This window comes from Podarcis tiliguerta, assembly GCF_965153285.1.
Source record: "Podarcis tiliguerta genome assembly, chromosome: 3".
NCBI classification, from domain to species: Eukaryota; Metazoa; Chordata; class Lepidosauria; order Squamata; family Lacertidae; genus Podarcis; species Podarcis tiliguerta.
Genome location: NC_139536.1, coordinates 95,420,292 through 95,439,312, shown reverse-complemented (window position 1 = coordinate 95,439,312; position 19,021 = coordinate 95,420,292). Strand labels below are relative to the sequence as shown.

The following is a 19,021-nucleotide window of genomic DNA, read 5'->3' as shown; positions in this document are numbered from 1 at the left end:
AGGGAGCACCTGAGAAAGGCTTGGAGGGGCATTTTTTAATCCCCAGGCCTGAGGTTCTTCACCTGATTTATAGCATTGCACAGATGCAGCTTCTCATATGGCCCGTGCTATGGAGACAAATACTCAACCGAATGGCAGAGGCTAAAAGCTTAATACCATCAAGTAACAGCCGTGGTAGGGACGCGGGTGGCGCTGTTGGTTAAACCACAGAGCCTAGGACATGCCGATCAGAAGGTTGGTGGTTCAAATCCCCGCGACAGGGTGAGCTCTCATTGCTCGGTACCTGCTCCTGCCAACCTAGCAGTTCGAAAGCACATCAAAGTGCAAGTAGATAAATAGGTACCGCTCCGGCGGGAAGGTAAACGGCATTTCTGTGGGCTGCTCTGGTTCTCCAGAAGCAGCTTAGTCATGCTCGCCACATGAACTAGAAGCTGTACGCCGGCTCCCTCGGCCAATAAAGCAAGATGAGCACTGCAACCCCAGAGTTGGCCACGGCTGGACCTAATGGTCAGGGGTCCCTTTACCTTTACCTTAAGAGCCATGGTTAAAATCCAGATCAGCTCCTGATTCTAGAATGGTGAACGAAGTTATTCCAGGGCATGCCAGACGCGTACTCTTTTTCAGGCTTATTTTGGGTTATATGCAGGTCACCATGTTACTCTGCGGGTATGGACTCCGCTCTGTAAAGATAACAGCTCTGTTCCTCTTACATGCAGGAGAGGAGAATGCTCCATCTCCTTATCTTGCCAGGAAATGTTGGTTTTGGATCAATTTGCTTCCAATCTCTTATTCAGCAACTCTTACACACACTGTAAACAAATAAGAGGTCAAACTAAGTTTGGGGTTGATTTCCCAGAATAACTGATCAACAGGCATCAGGCAGATGCAAAAGCCACAAGTCTGGTCCTGTTTGCAGCTTTTCAGCACCAATTACGAGGCAACCCTTGTCTTCTTGGCCTGCTGGTGATAATTTGCCACCCTGTTGCCTGTGCTGAAGAGAAACCAGGTGCCACTTCATTAATGCAATAAGAAAATACAGTGGTACCTCGGGTTACATACGCTTCAGGTTACATACGCTTCAGGTTACGGACTCCGCTAACCCAGAAATATTACCTCAGGTTAAGAACTTTGCTTCAGGATGAGAACAGAAATCGTGCTCTGGCAGCGCGGCAGCAGCAGGAGGCCCCATTAGCTAAAGTGGTGCTTCAGGTTAGAAACAGTTTCAGGTTAAGAACGGACCTCTGGAACGAATTAAGTACTTAACCCGAGGTACCACTGTATTTGTAGTTTACTTTGACTTGTAATGTTTTATTTGTACTGTTCTAGAGGATATTTTGTTTAGCTGTTAATTGTACTGTTTTTTAACACGTGGGACTTTCATTGTAATTTTGTGGTTGATTCTGATGTGTATTGTTTTATTCAGATATTTAAGAGGGCACCCTGTTTCGCTGCTCACTGTGGCATTCTACAACATGAATCCCCCCCCCCCCCGGTATTTCATGGATGTGATTCTGATTTATGATGTTTTAAGGTAAGCTACTTGGAGAGTTATTTTTTTTATTATTTTTAAAGTGGTATATAAACAGCCTAAATAAATATTTCATTCCTTGAAAGGCATGGGGTGGGTAGGTGGAAACAGTGGGGACAGCAAGGAAAAAGGAAAAACAAGGGATAAGCAAAGAGAAAGTGCCTATTGTCCAACTGCATAGGAAGAATTCTATGCATCCACAAAGGAGGCCCACGACCTCGCCTCCCTTCTGTTTTTCCAAAGCCTGAAGCAGAAAATCTGTCCCAAACAAGAGGTATGTAAAGAGCAAAGATTTTTATGCAAAGTACAAAATCGGAGAACAGCACGTTGATCCACCACATCTGTGATACATCAAGGCACTCCTGCATATGGATAAGTGGGGAGAATAAATAAACAAACAAACGCTTGAGCCCGGCAAACTGCAGGTCGGAGGCTTTCAAGTGCTACAATGCCATAGGCTAGAGGGTAAGGCTGCAGGACACCCACTTAGAGCCCCAAGTATGACATCCATTGTTAGCCATCCTCCAAGCCGGCCCACTGAAATCCATAGACATAAGTCCATTGATTTTGATGGGTTTATTTCAGTGGGATAACTTGCATCCACCGGGACCTTTACATGCTTCAAATTGGTTTTTAGACTTATAGGGACAGAGCTACCTAAACTGTATAGAAACTTATTCACGTATGCTACTACAGCAGCAAGAATGTTACTTGCCCCCAAATGGAAAGAAGCAGAAGTCCCAGCAAAGGAAGAAAGGATCCAAAAGCTTATGGAATATGCAGAACTGGCAAAACTTACCAGAAGAATAAGAAATCAAAATAACAATGATTTAAATAAAAGAATGGAAATGGTTTATTGAATATTTACAGATAAAGTATAAACAGATAAAAACATTGACAGGATTGTTGTAATAACCTGCAAGTTTTATAAGAGCATATATTTAAAGAAGATGAATAGGTGAGCAAATTAAGTTAATTTGGAAATGCAGAAGATATTAAAAATAAATTTAAGGAGCCGCAGAAAGAGGGGAAAGGAAGCCAAGTTTTGAAATATCAAAATGATTATAAAATTAGTGAAATGTATAAATTTGAAAAGTATAAATAAACATGCACACACACACAAATAGGTTTTTAGACTTGGTTATTTTAGAATATATGGGTGAATATGCAGAGGTCATATATGGAAGCAGAACATCGTGTACATTTGTTGGTTTGGATACATCCTTGGAGCAGAAGTCTATTAGTGGCTACTAGTCATGACAGCTATATTCTGTTTCCATGGTCAGAGGCAATAACGCTCCTGGCCTGCAAGTTTTCCATGGACATCTGGGTCACCAATGTGAGAATAGGATGCTGACCTATATGGGCCTTGGGCCTGAGCCAGCAAGCTCTTCAGATGGTATTATGTGTTATTTTTAAATGATATGTTTAAAATTGTATGTAGGAAATTATCCAGTAAGTCAAAATTTCAGCTACATATAATTAAGCTCTTGACCATTTGCAATTTCTCTTAGACAGAATAGTGCTCTAGATAGAAAAAAGGTGAGGTCTAAAGCTTGCTGCCGTCGTCCATTGTGTCCCAGCACATTTCCAAGGTCTTCAGCTGCTTAATTTTGTTCCGGCCAACGAGCCTCAGTGGTTTTTAGAAGAATTTCAAAGTAACTATAAATAAAGATGCTTTGTTTTCCAACAAAATAATTTGAAACCACAGGATGCAATCAAAGAAAAGGCTTTTTTTGAGCAAGACACTGCCAAGGATGGCTGCCCGATAATATGACCCTGAGGATGCATTTTCGCCTTCAAACATGAGCCGAGCGCTTAGTGGTGCTTTCAAGTACAACATAGAGTGGCTTGTGACCTCCGTTATGTCTGCCAAAGTGCTCACGTTGCTTTGCTTAGATCTGCTTCTAAAAAGAAAAAGAATGGGGGGAGCAGAATCTGTTGACACAGCAGTTAGCAGTGCTGCTAAAAGAAAATTGAACACTAAATGTGGGAAAGTCCCACATTTTTTGAGTGAGGAGATGCCTTTTCTTGCTGCCCAGTAGCTCATGTCATTGCTGTGCACTGGCGAGCAGCCGTGCTTATTTCTTCTCTACTCATATAACTAACATTTATTGCACATTGTAGACATGCAGAAAAGATATACAGTCTAATTAAATTTGGGCAAGCTTCAGAAATCAATATTTCCCTATTCAAATTAAAAGTATTTTGAAGAGAAATCACTTTGACTGAAATGGAGAGAGAGGAGATCCAAAGCTTCCTAAATCCTCCACATTATCTCTACTGTCACCCAAACAAACATTTCGTCTCAGGTTTCTCTAGTTGATCACTCATTCACATAAAGTATATCTGCTGCACAGTGACGTCTATGCATCACATTCATCGGGGGGGGGGGGTACAGAAGTGGGGATATATCCTTGTATGCTGTGCTATTTTTCTAGAACTCTGCTCACCCCTTTTGGTGTGGCGGCGTTGCAGGACAACAGAGGCTTCACAGAGCCAGTGTGGTGTAGTGGTTAAGAGTGGTGGACTCGTAATCTGGTGAACCGGGTTCGCGTCTCCACATGCAGCTGCTGGGTGACCTTGGGCTAGTCACACTTCTCTGAAGTCTCTCAGTCCCACTCACCTCACAGAGTGTTTGTTGTGGGGGAAGAAGGGAAAGGAGAATGTTGGCCGCTTTGAGACTCCTTCGGGTAGTGATAAAGCGGGATATCAAATCCAAATTCTTATTCTTCTTCCCTGGAGCCCCGAAGAGGGAGCTGAAATGAGTTCAAGCCCCCTCTGCCTATCAGGAACTGGATCCTAGCCTGCACCTGGCTTTGGCTAATGGGGATGCAGGCTAGGGACTTGGGCTGTGCCAGGGGGCAGAACCGGCGGAGCAGGTAGGCTTCCCTCGGGTCTGCCCCTTGCCCTTTTAAGCAGCCCACACCTGGGGCACTACCTGTTTGTTCCTTCGCGGGTTCCCCCCTCCCCACCTGCCCACCCTCGGTTTAAGCTGATAGTCAATGACTTTGCTGTGGCTACTGTGGTCGCCATTTTCTAACGGGCAGGGTAGGAATTTCCCTACTGGGCTAATTAGCACCGACCAGGTGGTTTTGCCTCATAGCAATTGTCACAACTGGTTGGACATTGGAGCAATCCTTTGTTTTGGATGGAGGGGAGGTTGTAGTCTTCGTCTGCCCCTCCCAATGCTGGGGTATACCATTAAAGGGATCCGGGGGGAGTGGCCATGTCTATGTAGGACACCTGAAGGAGCGTCTCTACCTCCATCGTTCTGTCCGGACAGTGAGGTCCAGCGCCGAGGGCTTTCTGGCGGTTTCCTCGCTACAAGAAGCCAAGTTACAGGGAACCAGGCAGAGGGCCTTCTCAGTAGTGGCACAAACCCTGTGGAACGCCCTCCCATCAGATGTCAAAGAGATAAACAACTACCTGACATTTGGAAGACATCTAAAGGCAGCCCTGTTTAGGGAAGCTTTTAATGTTAACAGGTTATTGTATTTTAGTGTTCTGTTGGAAGCCGCCCAGAGTGGCTGGGGAGGCCCAGCCAGATGGGCAGGGTATGAATAATAAAATGTTGTTGTTGTTGTTGTTGTTGTTGTTATGTGTGCCCAGGTGGGGCCAGGGCCGAAGGCACTCCCCCAAACAGCGGTCCCTGCGGGGTTGCCCTATTTAATGTAAGCCCTAGGAACCCCCATCTGGATTGACCACGTGTCACTGCCGGTGGGTGGGCCAGAAATATTCCTACTGCCCCATGCCCAAGCCAAACCTCTTTCATTTGTTTTCAATAAAGTTGCGGCCTGTTTTGACCCAAAGAACCCAGCCTCATTGGTCTCTTATTTGCATAGGGTATGGGAACCCGACGTCTGGTCCTGCAAAAAGAGGTGCTGGGACTTACCATGAACCATGTTCTCTTAGAATGGCAATGGCACCTACCTGAGAGGGGCCAGAACTGAGCCCCGGCTGAAAGAAAGCCCTGCTTGTATGTGTAAATAATGAAAGAAAGTGTTGCCTGCTCATCTTAAACCATGATAACAGCAAACATGTGACAAAGGCGAACATGACATTGAGTCACAGTGTAATGCAGAGAAAGACAGTATTCTGAGATCCAGTGTCACTTGCTAACCTTACTGAAGGTTAGTAATGTTGTTGCTTACAAGCCACATTGACTGAAATTTTAATTACATTTATAGATGATAAAATTATCCATTGTGAGAGTATCAACACAAATACTGGCAGGTTCAAAATTCAAGGTGAACACCAACATGATGGCGAAATCCAATTTTCTCATGTAGCTTAAGCAGGTGCAGCTGGCAAGTAAAATTATAATATAAGGTAACATCCTTTTTAAAAAATGTATGTACAGATCGCAAGAAAATAGGCACAGCTGAAGAGTATGCACATGAGGCCACATGGCCCGGGAACCCTAGACATTTTGCTGTCCGAGGCAGACAACACATAGGCACCAAACATGTCAAAGTGCATAGTGACCGAGGCCATCCAAGTTTAGCACCTCCCGGAAGCATCTCTTTCTCCCCATCTCTGCCAGGAGTGCCAACTTGGCCCTGCGACTGTGGGTGCCCAGGGCCACAGCACCCAAATTTGTGGTTGCCTGACCCCCTTCATGGTGAATTTTGTGGGTGCTCTGGCACCCAGGGCCCCAGGGAGCTGGCACCTATGACCTCAGCCAATGAAAAAATCCAAACAACTTGCTACCCTTTCATGACATCCAAGCCAGTTGCTTGAGGTTGCCTCCACACTCTGCTTCAAGGTAGGCCAGCCTTGCAAGGCTAGGCTATGTTCTCCTACCTTTTGCTTGCCATCAGTTACAGAGGATCAGAAAGGCAACTTTCAATTCATAAAGCTTTTTGATCTACAAGGGTCCAAAATAGCTTGGATGCTTTTGGCTTATTTGACCTTCAGCTTCTACATCTTTTCTGTGACTGTCCTGTCCTAGGTTGTGAGCAAACATGGATATTATCAGATGCATGGCCTACATATGTTCCACGTGTATCTAAAAGTTATTAACTGTAACTGTTTATTATGGTAGGTTAAGAACTAGTCTACTGCCTTAAACAAACAGGGTCTTGGAGACATGGTGAAAGAAGAGCTTCTGACAGCGAAATCAGGTACCTATCAACCCTAATGGTTATCATCTTGCCTTTATGCATACCCTAATAAAACTGGAAATGGAGTCTGCACAAGTTTCATTGCATGTGAATGTGCCTTTTTCACGAAGATCCACTGAGTGCAATTAAACAGATGGTTAAAACCTGCTTGCTGTCTTTCCCACCCCAGAGCCTCATTGCACTATTGCAAGATAACTCAGAGTCACAATGTGAAACAGATGAATCCTAATGAAGCCTCTGTTACCTGGGAGATGCTCGAGTGTGAGGGGGTGTAGCTGTAAAAATGCCTTTTTAAAAAACATTTTGCTTTGTAGCTTTGATCCATGGAGGGGGAGAGTGCTGCTTCCATACTTATGTGTTTGTGGCTGCATTTAGATTTATGTTGTTGCTGTTGTTTAGTCGCTTAGTCGTGTCCGACTCTTCGTGACCCCATGGACCAGACCACGCCAGGCACTCCTGCCTTCCACTGCCTCCCGCAGTTTGGTCAAACTCATGTTCGTAGCTTCGAGAACACTGTCCAACCATCTCGTCCTCTGTCGTCCCCTTCTCCTTGTGCCCTCAATCTTTCCCAACATCAGGGTCTTTTCCAGGGAGTCTTCTCTTCTCATAAGATGGCCAAAGTATTGGAGCCTCAGCTTCAGGATCTGTCCTTCCACAGAGCAATCAGGGCTGATTTCCTTCAGAATGGATAGGTTTGATCTTCTTGCAGTCCATGGGATTCTCAAGAGTCTCCTCCAGCACCATAATTCAAAAGCATCAATTCTTCGGCTGTCAGTCTTCTTTATAGTCCAGCTCTCACTTCCATACATCACTAATTTATACATGTTTCTATTTAAGAAAAACCTCTGCAAGTTCTGATGGGCAGAAAAAATGACTTCTTCTCACTAGATGGCCTCAGTCCTGTATACCTGAAGGAGCGTCTCCACCGCCATCGTCCAGCCCAGACGCTGAGGTCCAGTGCTCGGGGCCTTCTGGCGGTTTCCCACTACAAGAAGTGAGGTTACAGGGAACCAGGCAGAGGGCCTTCTCGGTAGTGGCACCTGCGCTGTGGAATGCCCTCCCAGCAGATGTCAAGGCAATAAGCAACTTTTTTACTTTTAAAAGACAATTGAAGGCGGTCCTGTTTAGGGAAGTTTTAATGTTTGATGCTGTACTGTTTTTAATATTCAGTTGGAAAAAAGCCACAAAGTTGTGAGCATGATTTTTTTAATCCTTCCCGGGTTCCCACCACCAACTCAACAAGATGGGAGGTGTTCTGCAGAGTTTTACCACTAGTCCCTCTCTGCTCTTAGAGGCTGGCGAGATCAGCAGCAAAGCTGGGGGACAGAACAGGGTGCTACACCTTGGGTAGGGGTTGTTGGCAACTGCCTCACCCACTCTCAGCTCTGTTCACCAGGTTAGATGTTGAGCCAAAAAGAGGACAAAACTATGTTTACAACAGCCTTAAGATGAGGCAACGGGGATGCTAATACACATGTAATTAGGTTAATCCATGCCCGATGTGAAAGGATCTCAAGTTGCAGCAAAGCATTGTGGGATGAAGGAGAAATGGCTGCTCTGTCTCTGAAAATACAAGAGGCAGCAATGATTCAGATTTGCATCTTACATGAATTGAAAGATGTTGGTGGTCCCCCCTAACACAGAGAGCAGAAGGAAGGAAGAACATGGGGTCCTTGAGCCTGGCTTCGGCTGGGGAGGGCAGGATATAAATAAAAATTTTTTTATTTATTTATTTATTTATTTATTTATTTCCTTGTGGCTGGAGAGCATGCTGTTGCCCCGCTGTCAACAAAGCCCCATTAGGTGATAAAACCTTATCTTTCTCTAGCTGCTAGATTGAGGATTCACCTTCTGAATGATGGAATCCATAATTCTCCATAAAGCCAGGCCCCCATGTTGGTTTAGGGGAGCATGGCAGGATTGCGTAAGGTTACCAGACGTCCCCAGATTTACAAATCAGCCCCCATACAAAATTCAAAAGTCATTGAAAAAATCTGGTAACCTTAGGATTGCGTGAATCCAAAAAGCAACAGCACAATTCTTTTAAAATAAAGCATCACAGCTTTTTGAGTTCAAACAGGGTGCGAACAAAACCAAACACTCAAACAAGAAATTGTGAGAAAACAGGAAAATATGTGGCCAGGAATGAGGCAAAAAAAACCTGGTAACTGTAGACAGTATGAGGCAGTGTACAAAATCTGAATGGAGAAAGAGTCACAAACTGCTTGAAAATGATCAGGACTTCTTTCTGTCTCATATTGTTTAAAACACATTCTTTGAAAAATGTAGGTGGAAAGTATCATGCAACACTAACAGGAATTAACGGGAAATATAGCTAATAAGAAAACTAAAATGGAACTATGGGAAACTACTAGGGTAATTTCTAATTTACCCTGTGTTACAAAATGTATTTGAATTGTGGTCAAAGGGGAGGGGGATCCGTTAATATCAGGATGCAATGTCTTCCCTTTATAAATGAGAAATTAAGAGGGAAGTTGGTAGTTTAAAATGGAAGCGTTCGATGTAAATGGGAATAAAATATAAGCATGCAAACTGCCCGGGGGGGAAGTTACAATCACAGAATTAATATTTGCTCAAAAATTTCCAAAGCACATTTTGTTGTTGCTTCCGCTTAATTGAAGGAACATAAAGGCATGTGTGGGAGCGACAGACACACAAGTAGCTCTGCTTTTGCAAAGAAAACAGCTTCAGCTTGCTGCCTTCGCCCATTCTTAACCTCCCCCTTTCCTCCGGTTTGCTCTGCCAACCTGTCTCTCCCCCTCTGCTGATGATGTCAGATACATGAAACCGTTGCTAGGGGGACCCCTCCTGTGCAGAACAGGCAATGTAAAGCTCCCCCACTGCTTTGCGGAACTTGTGACCTTACCTAGTGGTATTTAAAGGAAACAAAAGCCACATGTAAGATCTCAATCCACTTACTAGCTCTTGTAGTAATAGATACGTTGTCAGGCCCTGACAAGCAATTAAGTTTCAAGTTCTAAAAGCTCCATAGCAATGCGCAGAAGGAAACAAGAGAGACGTGCAGCCAGAGATTTAGCAGGGTAGTTCAAATAAGTACATGTTTCCAGCTTTGTCACTCTGAAGTGGGACCGCAGCAGAGAGGTGACTCAAGATCCCCTCCTCAGGCCACAGCAGGCTGCTGGCACATCCTTCCAGCCGTCCCCCAGAGCCGCTTGGACTTCCTGCAGATTTCCTCAGAGCAGTCCAGTCCTGCCATATCCTTTTCTCTTTCTGTCAGGCTTGGCTATTGGAGGTGGAGGAATGCAAGTAGACAGGAAGGCAAGGTGACCGCTGGGCTGTCGGAAGAGAGACAGGATTAAAGGATGCGGGAGGGAATATGAGAGAAGCAAAATGAGTGTGGGATGTCAGCTGGAGTTCTTGTCCCACCTACCCACATCCCAAAAATTACTCTTCCACAACTAGTGAAATATTAATGGCAATAAACTAATGTTCTAGGATATGGGCAACCATATTCACCTCTTGTATAAATGTAGTGTTGCCATTTCCAGTGTATTTGTGTCAGTGGCTGTTGTTGAGTATGAGAAAGTATGTTGTATGCCTGACAGTGCAAACCTGTACATATCCACTCCAAAGTGAGCCCCACTGAGTTTGTTAGCGCTTAACGGTAAAGGGACCCGTGACCATTAAGTCCAGTAGTGTACGACTCTGGGGTTGAGGCACTCATCTCGCTTTACTGGCTGAGGGAGCCGCCGTTTGTCCGCAGACAGTTTTTCCAGGGTCATGTGACCAGCATGACTAAGCGGCTTCTGGTGAAACCAGAGCAGCGCACAAAAATGCCGCTTACCTTCCTGCCACAGTGGTACCTATTTATCCTCTTGCACTGGCATGCTTTCGGGCTGCTAGGTTGGCAGGAGCTGGGACCGAGCAAAGGGAGCTCACCCCGTCGCGGGGATTCAAACCGCCGACCTTCCGATCGGCAAGCTCTAGGCTCAGTGTTGTAGACCACAGCGCCACCCGTGTCCCAACCTCATTGGCGCTTACTTCCAGGTAAATTTATATAAGACTGAAGCCTAAGTCACAGGTCTTCAACCTTTTCAAACCTGGATTTTTTCACCCTCAGCTGGTGATGTGTAACGCAGTTATAGTCATTTTTAACCATCTATATTAGACTATCTTGTCTTCTGTTTTTCTCCCTTTCTCTTCTTCAAAACCACCCTAAGCAAATAAGAAGGCAGGAAATGGTGGTGGTGCTATTAGAAGAACCCACCATCATGCACCATCAGCATCAGTTGTTGCTTCACTCATGCAACAGGGCCTTTCTCCCCCTGCCCCTTAAATCTACTTCCATCAACCGCAGTTAACATGGTCAATATTCAGGGATTATCAGAGTTGTAGTCCAAAGCATCTGGAGAGCACCACACTGACTACCCAAGTCAGGACAGGCCCAAGACATTTTACTACCTGTGGAATGCCCTGCCATCAGATGTCAAGGAAATAAGCAACTATCTTACTTTTAAAAGACATCTGAAGGCAGCCCTGTTTAGGGAAGTGTTTAATGCTGTATTGTGTTTTTAATATTCGGTTGGGAGCTGCCCAGAGTGGCTGGGGAAACCCAGCCAGATGGGTGGAGTATAAATAGTAAATTATTATTATTATTATTATTATTATTATTATTATTATTATTATACCTGAGGGAAAGGACAAGATAGCACCCCTCCTCACATTCAGAAGTTGACCAAAGTGGCAGACAAACGTTACTTCAACACTGATGGTAGAGTAACATTCCTCCCCCCATATCTGGGGGCAGTAGAATAACGGGTGGGGTGGGGTGCAGACCAGGCATGCAGCTGCCCTCCAACACCTTACTGCTGCTCCCCTCACCCATACTCCTCTGCTTGAGGTGGTCACTTCATTCTGCCTAATGACAGGGCCGGCCCTGGCCATAACCAAAATGGCAAAACAGTTTGTGCCCTCTCAGCTGAATGTATGTACCGTATCTTTCTTGGCATGCTATTGATAAAAGTTGGGTTTACAGCTATGAGACCAAACACCCTTCAGGATTAACAGCAGTAAAGGTTCATGTCATTTGAGTGTATAAGCCCAGAAGTTATTTTCCATCTGCTTCATACTTTTGGAGAGTTTTTAAGGTTGCATGGCTTGAAATCTCAACTCTCCCCTCTTTCTTTTCTGCAGCACACAAAGAGAAATCCAAGCAGGGAAGGAACGTTTTCTAACATTCAGAGGCACAGGGAGAATTTCACCAGCTTGGCAGCCACCTTTGATTTGCTCTGCCCTTTTGGAAGAATCGCACAGGGAGAGTAATACAATCTTGCTGCGAAGGATAAAGCGGGCACAATTGAAAAACTGACTCTCACATCCTAGCCGAAAGAGAGTCTGGGATCGGAATTGTTGGTTTGTGAGCACACTCAAAAGCATCTGTAAAGATAGCACACATATTCAATTTCAGCTCCTTGTCAGCTCAAATCGTCCCAGCTATCTTCCAGCTGAACAGCAAAGCTCTTTCAGTCTTCCCAACCAGGTGTTTCTGAGCTGTATCTCGCTGTCCTAGAAAGATGAGAATGTAACACCTAATAGACTAGAATTCATGATGCACTGGACCTGTAAACCTCCCTGTGACCTTTGGATGAAGGGCGGTACAGTGGTACCTCGGGTTACATACGCTTTAGGTTACATACGCTTTAGGTTACAGACTCCGCTAACCCAGAAATATTACCTCGGGTTAAGAACTTTGCTTCAGGATGAGAACAGAAATTGTGCTCCGGCGGCGCAGTGGCAGCAGGAGGCCCCATTAGCTAAAGTGGTGCTTCAGGTTAAGAACAGTTTCAGGTTGAGAACAGACCTCCGGAACGAATTAAGTACTTAACCCGAGGTACCACTGTATATGAATTTAATAAAAAAAAATAATAACAAATAACATTTACCAGCCACTCTTTAATATCACATTGTAGGCATCAACAACCAAAAAGACAGTGGACTTAGGTTCACATCCTCCTTCTTTTAAGCTTTACACTGCAGAGGTGAGAAACATGCAGCTTGACCAGAGAATCCTATGTGTGAGAATATGTTTGCTCTTATTTCTCCTTGGCGCTGTTTCGGCTCCAAACCTGTCACCACTCACCATCTGAGTTTGCTTTTAGAGTAGGGGTAGTGAACTGCTTCAAGCTGTTGGGCAAGATGCCTTGGTCCTAGCCCCCAGCCCCGTGGATCTTTCTGACAGGTTGGCAGGCTTGGCGATCACCCGATGTAAAATATTTCCCTTTGCCTGCATGGTTTGAAACTGAACTGTGTGTGCAAAGGCATAGTGCTTTGCAAGTGCTGGGAAATCAGCTGATCACCCGTGCTTGCAAAGCCTTTCAGCAGAGAGCTTGTGTCCTTACCTGCCCCACGCCTGATGACACATAAGGTGTCAGGTGTATGGCAGGTAGATGTGGTTTGGCCAAAATGCCTCCTTGTGGACTAGGGCTGGGCAGTATCTGGTTTTCAACATCACAATATATCACCAGCTAAACACTGTGATATACCGATATATCCCGATACCAGTATATCATGATATTTGAAATAAGGATGGATAGAGGCATTGGCTGGCTTCACGGTTTTTCCTGTATTGTGATTTTTGCATAGTACATACATGCACACACCATGATTCACAATATATTGCCAGGTCAAAAATTATGAAACCAGCATCACAATATGGACTTCAAGCCAGTTTTGGGTGATATATTGCCAAGCCCTAGTGTGGACCAAATGAAGACATCTGCCAGGCCTTTTTAGGTCTATGGGCTGGAGATTACCTAGCGTTGTATGGGGTGGGTGGGTGAGAATGACTTCTATCCTTGCAAAATGTTCAGGTTCAGGCAAGACTAGCAGTTGTCTTCCCAGTATAATGGATTTACATTAAAATTCATAGCAACATAATGAAGTCTTGACATTGAGCGCAACTTTCTCATGAGAAAACACAAAAACAATGTATGACATGCTTTTAAAAAGAAAGAAAAAGAACAACACTGGCTAACTGCAAACCTCCAGGGGGGAGCCTTTTCTTTCTGCTTGTATTTATTCCAGTACAGCATATGCCAAGGTAGTACAGAAAAAGCTTTTATGGAAATTATTGTTTCGTATTTGAGAAACAAGCTGCTAACGAATCACACTTGCTCTGCATGTAGTTTGCTGGAGTTGTGCACTGTGTCAGAAGCATTTGCGTTAGTTAATCTGTGAAAACTGGCAGCGGCAACATGATCACGGAAGAAATGCATCCAGCCTTTTCCAGTGGGGATGCCAAGGCTTACAAAGCACCAAACCAGCTTATGGAAACACCGTACAATGTCCTAGATGCTGTCCCTGCTACGGAAAATAACGTAAGCCTGCGGGGTGGTGGGAGAGAGACCTAACAGTTACAAAAATATTATTTTAAGTATATTGGTCAAGTGTTGAAAACTGGACGGAATGTGCTGGAAAACAGGTCAAGTGTTCAAAAGTAGTCGGACTCGTGATGGCACAATTTGGCGGCAGTCCTGCATCCAATTAGTCATGTGTTAACAGTCTTTTTGTTAACAGTCTCTTAGGACTGAAAGTGGTGGGGGAGGGGGGATTTAAATTGCTTTTCTCTTCCTATCCCACAGTAATTTTTGCAGTCATTACATAGTTGCCTGATAAAAGAGCTTGAAGTGGTCTAACACGCAGCATTCGTCTGGCAGAATTGTTGAAAGGGCTTGTCTAGATTCCCCGAAGTAGCCTAACCTGCAATGAACTACAGGATCACCACATTATTTTAATATTAATAATAATAATAATAATAAATTCTGATAAATGTATCGGTGATCCACTCACATCAAGCCAGTCATTGCTGCATCATGCAAAGAGCACATTTTCAACCCATTTCTTAATGTTTGTGTCAGTACACAGACCTGTGGCACAGCTGTAACACAACTTCTATTTCATATGACTTTGCACCAAGTGTCCTGTGAGTGGGACGCAGTTCTCTTAACGTGCTTTTGTAGCTGTATCAAATTGACAGGGGAGACATTGAAAATAAGCCACTCGTGAGCTGAAGACGCACTGGTACTGAGAGCAATTCCCCTGTCTGCTAACCAAAAACACGAGAGAGACACCCCTTCCTTGGGAATAAGGAGAGTATTTGTTAAAGAGTTGAAATTGTATCAGGTGTTTATTTACAAGGGAGCTCATTGTGCATAAAATGCTCATTAGGGATTGCACAGGGCTTTTGTTCATTAAACAGGTACGATTAGTATCATTTCCATTCTATTTAATGAGAGCTTTTGTAGTTCAAATATTGGGTCGTTCCTTTCCCAGCTATTCCTGTGAAAGTCTTCATGGAGTAAACAGGATTTGTATACAGCAGTGCCGAGGCTCTAAATGGATTTAGTGTAATTGTTCAGCCAGCCTCCCAGTTACTGCTAATGTGCGACAGAAAACCCGACTGCATATCCATTTAACCAACATAGTGTTGAAATTAAAAGCACCGCAGGACTGATTGGGGGTCTGCGCATGAGAAAATGGCCAAGCAGGAAATCAGTTTAGAAGTGTCCCATATGTTACCGGCAAAGTCAATCATCTGGGTATGATTACGCAGGCATCACATAAAGGAAACTGCATTAAATGGCTAGTAATTAAGTCCAGATTATGGCTCTGAAAACACTCATACACTTAGCTTTGAATTCAAGGAGGCTGCAGTTTTACCCCGGTTGCAGGATTAGAGCCTTACATATGTTTTGGAGCTCCATGAAATTGTGGAAATGGAAACTTTGCTTGTAAACGTTTTCATCCAAGATGCTTAATAATGCTTTTTTCTTTTCTTTTTTTGTACGTGTGTGTGGGAGTTATGCACAAATGCTTTGTGAAGACATACAGGAAATACATTACATGGCAGGAAAGGAGCCGTGTTGTGAAATGCTGAAGAGAAAAGAATTCTGCAGATGAAATGATTGCACCGACTTCCTGATTTTTGATCCAGCGGCCCAATTAAAAGAAACTGCTCCTGGAGGACAGGCAGAAATGGTACGGGTGAGCTTATTCTTTACTAAACCTTTATAACAACGCTGCATGAGGCTGGGCGATGTTCCGGAAATCACGTTTCATCATTTGTTCCACTGAAGTGCGCAACAGGGTGTGGCTGACTGTTACCAAGATGTTTTAAACTTATCCGATATACTTCAAGCACATACATTACAGCCTAACTACACATGACCTCAACAGGGTAGTTCTGCCTTTGAGATTCAGGGCTTTTCTTTGACCAGTGTGGAAGGTCTGGTCCAAATCATAACTGTAGCAAAAGATGGAAGGTTAAATCCACCTTACGTCCCACAGTAGTGTCCCAGTCTGGATCACTTCCCCCATACTAGCTATTTCTGGCCCCTCCAAAAGCTTAGACCCAAGGACAGAAATACAGGTATGCAGTTAAGGTCACCTGTATTTTTATGATACAGATTCAATCTTTCTTTGGATCTCATGCTTGACACTGGGAAACTTTTGGGGGTGGAGACAATCCAGCCAGTCCTCTACACATGCCATTATACAGGTAGTCCACCTCTGCCCCACAGAGTGCAGTGATTCAGAGCACAAGAAGACCCATGTAAGGGAAATTGGGTTAGGTGATAAGGGATTCCTGAACTGGACTGAATTACACCTAAATATCATCTACAGTGGGGATGAGGGTGGCGCTGTGGGTTAAACCACAGAGCCTAGGGCTTGCCGATCAGAAGGTCGGCGGTTTGAATCCCCGCGACGGGGTGAGCTCCCGTTGCTCGGTCCCTGCTCCTGCCAACCTAGCAGTTCGAAAGCACGTCAAAGTGCAAGTAGATAAATAGGTACCGCTCCGGCAGGAAGGTAAACGGCATTTCCGTGCACTGCTCTGGTTCGCCAGAAGCGGCTTAGTCATGCTGGCCACATGATCCGGAAGCTGTACACCGGCTCCCTCAGCCAATAAAGCGAGATGAGTGCTGCAACTCCAGAGTCGACCACGACTGGACCTAATGGTCAGGGGTCCCTTTACCTTTACCTATCATCTACAGCAGTGACCAGAGGAGGAATGACTGCCGGGAGGAGTGCAGAGAGAAGAAACGCCATGGCGCATCTGCAGCAGGACACCTGGATGCCTTCATCTGCCCCAGCTGCAACAAAACATGCCTCTCCCACATCGGTTTCTACAACCACAGCAAGCGCTGCAACCTGCCAACCATTTGACCTCATCCCCCAAAGCTTACCTCCATTGTCTCCCAAGGCAGAAGATGCCAGCTATTATTCTTCTACCTAGCCAATAATTTGTCCCTTTCATCAAAACAGTTCCTAAGACCATTATTTACTCTTCACTTTTCTTTTTAATTAATAAGTGGGGGGGGGGAGGCACCACAGGGACTTTTGGGGCAAAGAGGAAAAGTGCAATCTGATCAGCAAACAGCAGCAAACTTAACTGCTCAGTCCTTCCATGGCTTGCTCCAAAAAGTATAGGACCAAATCAAGATATTTCCAGATTAAAAATAAGTGCATTTTTTAAATAAAAAAAATCTTTACCAGTTTTAAGAGACACCAACCCTACAGTTCCTACCAATTTTAAAGAAAAACCCATATATCTAAACATTTCACAACCATGACCATTTTTAAGTGTATAATGATTTTTTTTTTTAGTGCGGTATTTCACACCACTTAAATGATGCCTTTTATTATAGGATCTCCTGCTTTTGTTGGAAACGGTAAATTTTAACGTTAACATTTTGCAAGGAACGATCACGTATTTTAACAGACTCTATGGGCCTTTTCTGAAGTAAAGTTGTTACTTGCTTTAAGCAGTTGTCCCTGGGATAAAGGTCAAATATTCGCTGAATGGATAATCCTTAAAAAATATATATTAAGCACATGGTGAAGATTCCAACAGAGCCCTGTTTCACACACAACCTCCTTCTGGCAGCATGAGAGGCCATTAGCAGGAATGAAATGTCTCTGCAAGCCTCCCAATTCCTCTTCTATCCCTCCTGCATCCATACAAGCCGCTTCTATGCACAACTCACTTGAATTGGGCAGAGGAGAAACCTGGGAAGGGTACATGGGATGGGTGCTGTAAACTGTAATGCCCACTTGTTGTGTGAACATTTATGGGGAGTGGAAGGTGGGAAAACAGAGCCCCACTGGGTCCGTTGGAAACTTCCATGGGTGGATGTGCTGCCTGAAGTCAAATACACCATAATACAGAATCTGTTTGTATGTTTCGCCGAGCTAATATGAAACACATCAGTGCAGTAAATTAATCTGCATGTGTTTATAAAATAAATGCACCTTTTAAATATTTCATGGTTGGAAGTCTTAACTGAGAAGATGAAAGACAAAATGCATTTCAGAGCATCTGAGAGCAATTGTGGCATCTGCAGGGTGGAGATTTGAGCAGAAAACCCGGGTAGCTACAAAGAATGTTACTGAATGCTATTGGATCAGCCACTGTCCAACCCAGAGGTTTTCAACATTTCTGAGTCCACAGCTCCCTTGACCAAGTACCGTATTTTTCGCTCTATAGGGCACACTTTTTCCCCTCCAAAAATTAAGGGGAAATGTGTGTGTGTCCTATGGAGCGAATGCAGGCTCCTTGGCTTCAGCGCTGGCAAAGCAAAGCCTCCGAAGCACAGAGGGAGCACTCCCTCCACGCTCTGGAGGCTTCGCGTTGCTTTCGCTGAAACCTGGAGAGCAAGAGGGGTCGGTGCGCACCAACTCCTCTTGCTCTCCAGGCTTCAGGTTCCTTTCACTGAAGCCAGGAGAGCAAGACTCTCCTGGCTTCAGCAGAGAGAGAGAGCTGCGCTGCGCCCCTTCAGCCAAGAGGGAGGAGAAATGGAAGGGGCTCCATTTCTCCTGCTGCTTCGCTGAAGGGGCGCTGAGCAGAGAGGGGGAGAATTTTTTTTCTTGTTCTCCCCCTCTAAAACAAGGCGCGTCCTATGGTCTGGTGCGTCCTATAGAGTGAAAAATACGGTACATTCTTTCTGTGGCTCCCCTGTGGGGAAACGTGCTCCAAGCCTCAGAAGCCCAGTTATGTCAACCCTTGCCTGCAGAGCCAGCAGCCCCTCACCTCTTTTTGAACACCCTCCTCTCCTCTCCCCTGGCCAGCCCCTGAAGCACCATTCGCCTGCAAAGCATGTAGCCAGGGCTGCTGCAACAAACAGCTGTGGAAGCCTTTGAGAGGCAGAGACATGAGAGGGCATCAGAGGAGGGAGGGAAGGAAAGAGGGACAGAGGCCAGTGTTGCCCATGGTACCCAAGCATCATTCAAGGCATCCCAAGGTGCCACGACACAATAGTTGAAAACCACTGGTGTAACCTATCTGAGTGTTGTTGGAAGATGAAAAGGGTGGGCTGCTTCGTGAAGAAAG

General features: G+C 44.8%; 2 long non-coding RNA genes across 2 annotated transcripts; one reads left to right on the top strand and one right to left on the bottom strand.

The window, feature by feature from the left end:
* The first annotated feature begins 12,532 nt into the window (after window positions 1–12,532).
* Window positions 12,533–17,527, top strand: LOC310674454. Its single transcript, XR_014509601.1, has 2 exons — window positions 12,533–15,672; window positions 16,686–17,527. It is a non-coding gene; the product is annotated as an uncharacterized lncRNA (long non-coding RNA).
* Window positions 17,315–18,756, bottom strand: LOC310674455. The gene is made up of 2 exons (XR_014509602.1): window positions 18,624–18,756; window positions 17,315–18,142 (listed from the first exon to the last, which is right to left on the bottom strand). It is a non-coding gene; the product is annotated as an uncharacterized lncRNA (long non-coding RNA).
* Between the last annotated feature and the right edge of the window lie 265 nt (window positions 18,757–19,021).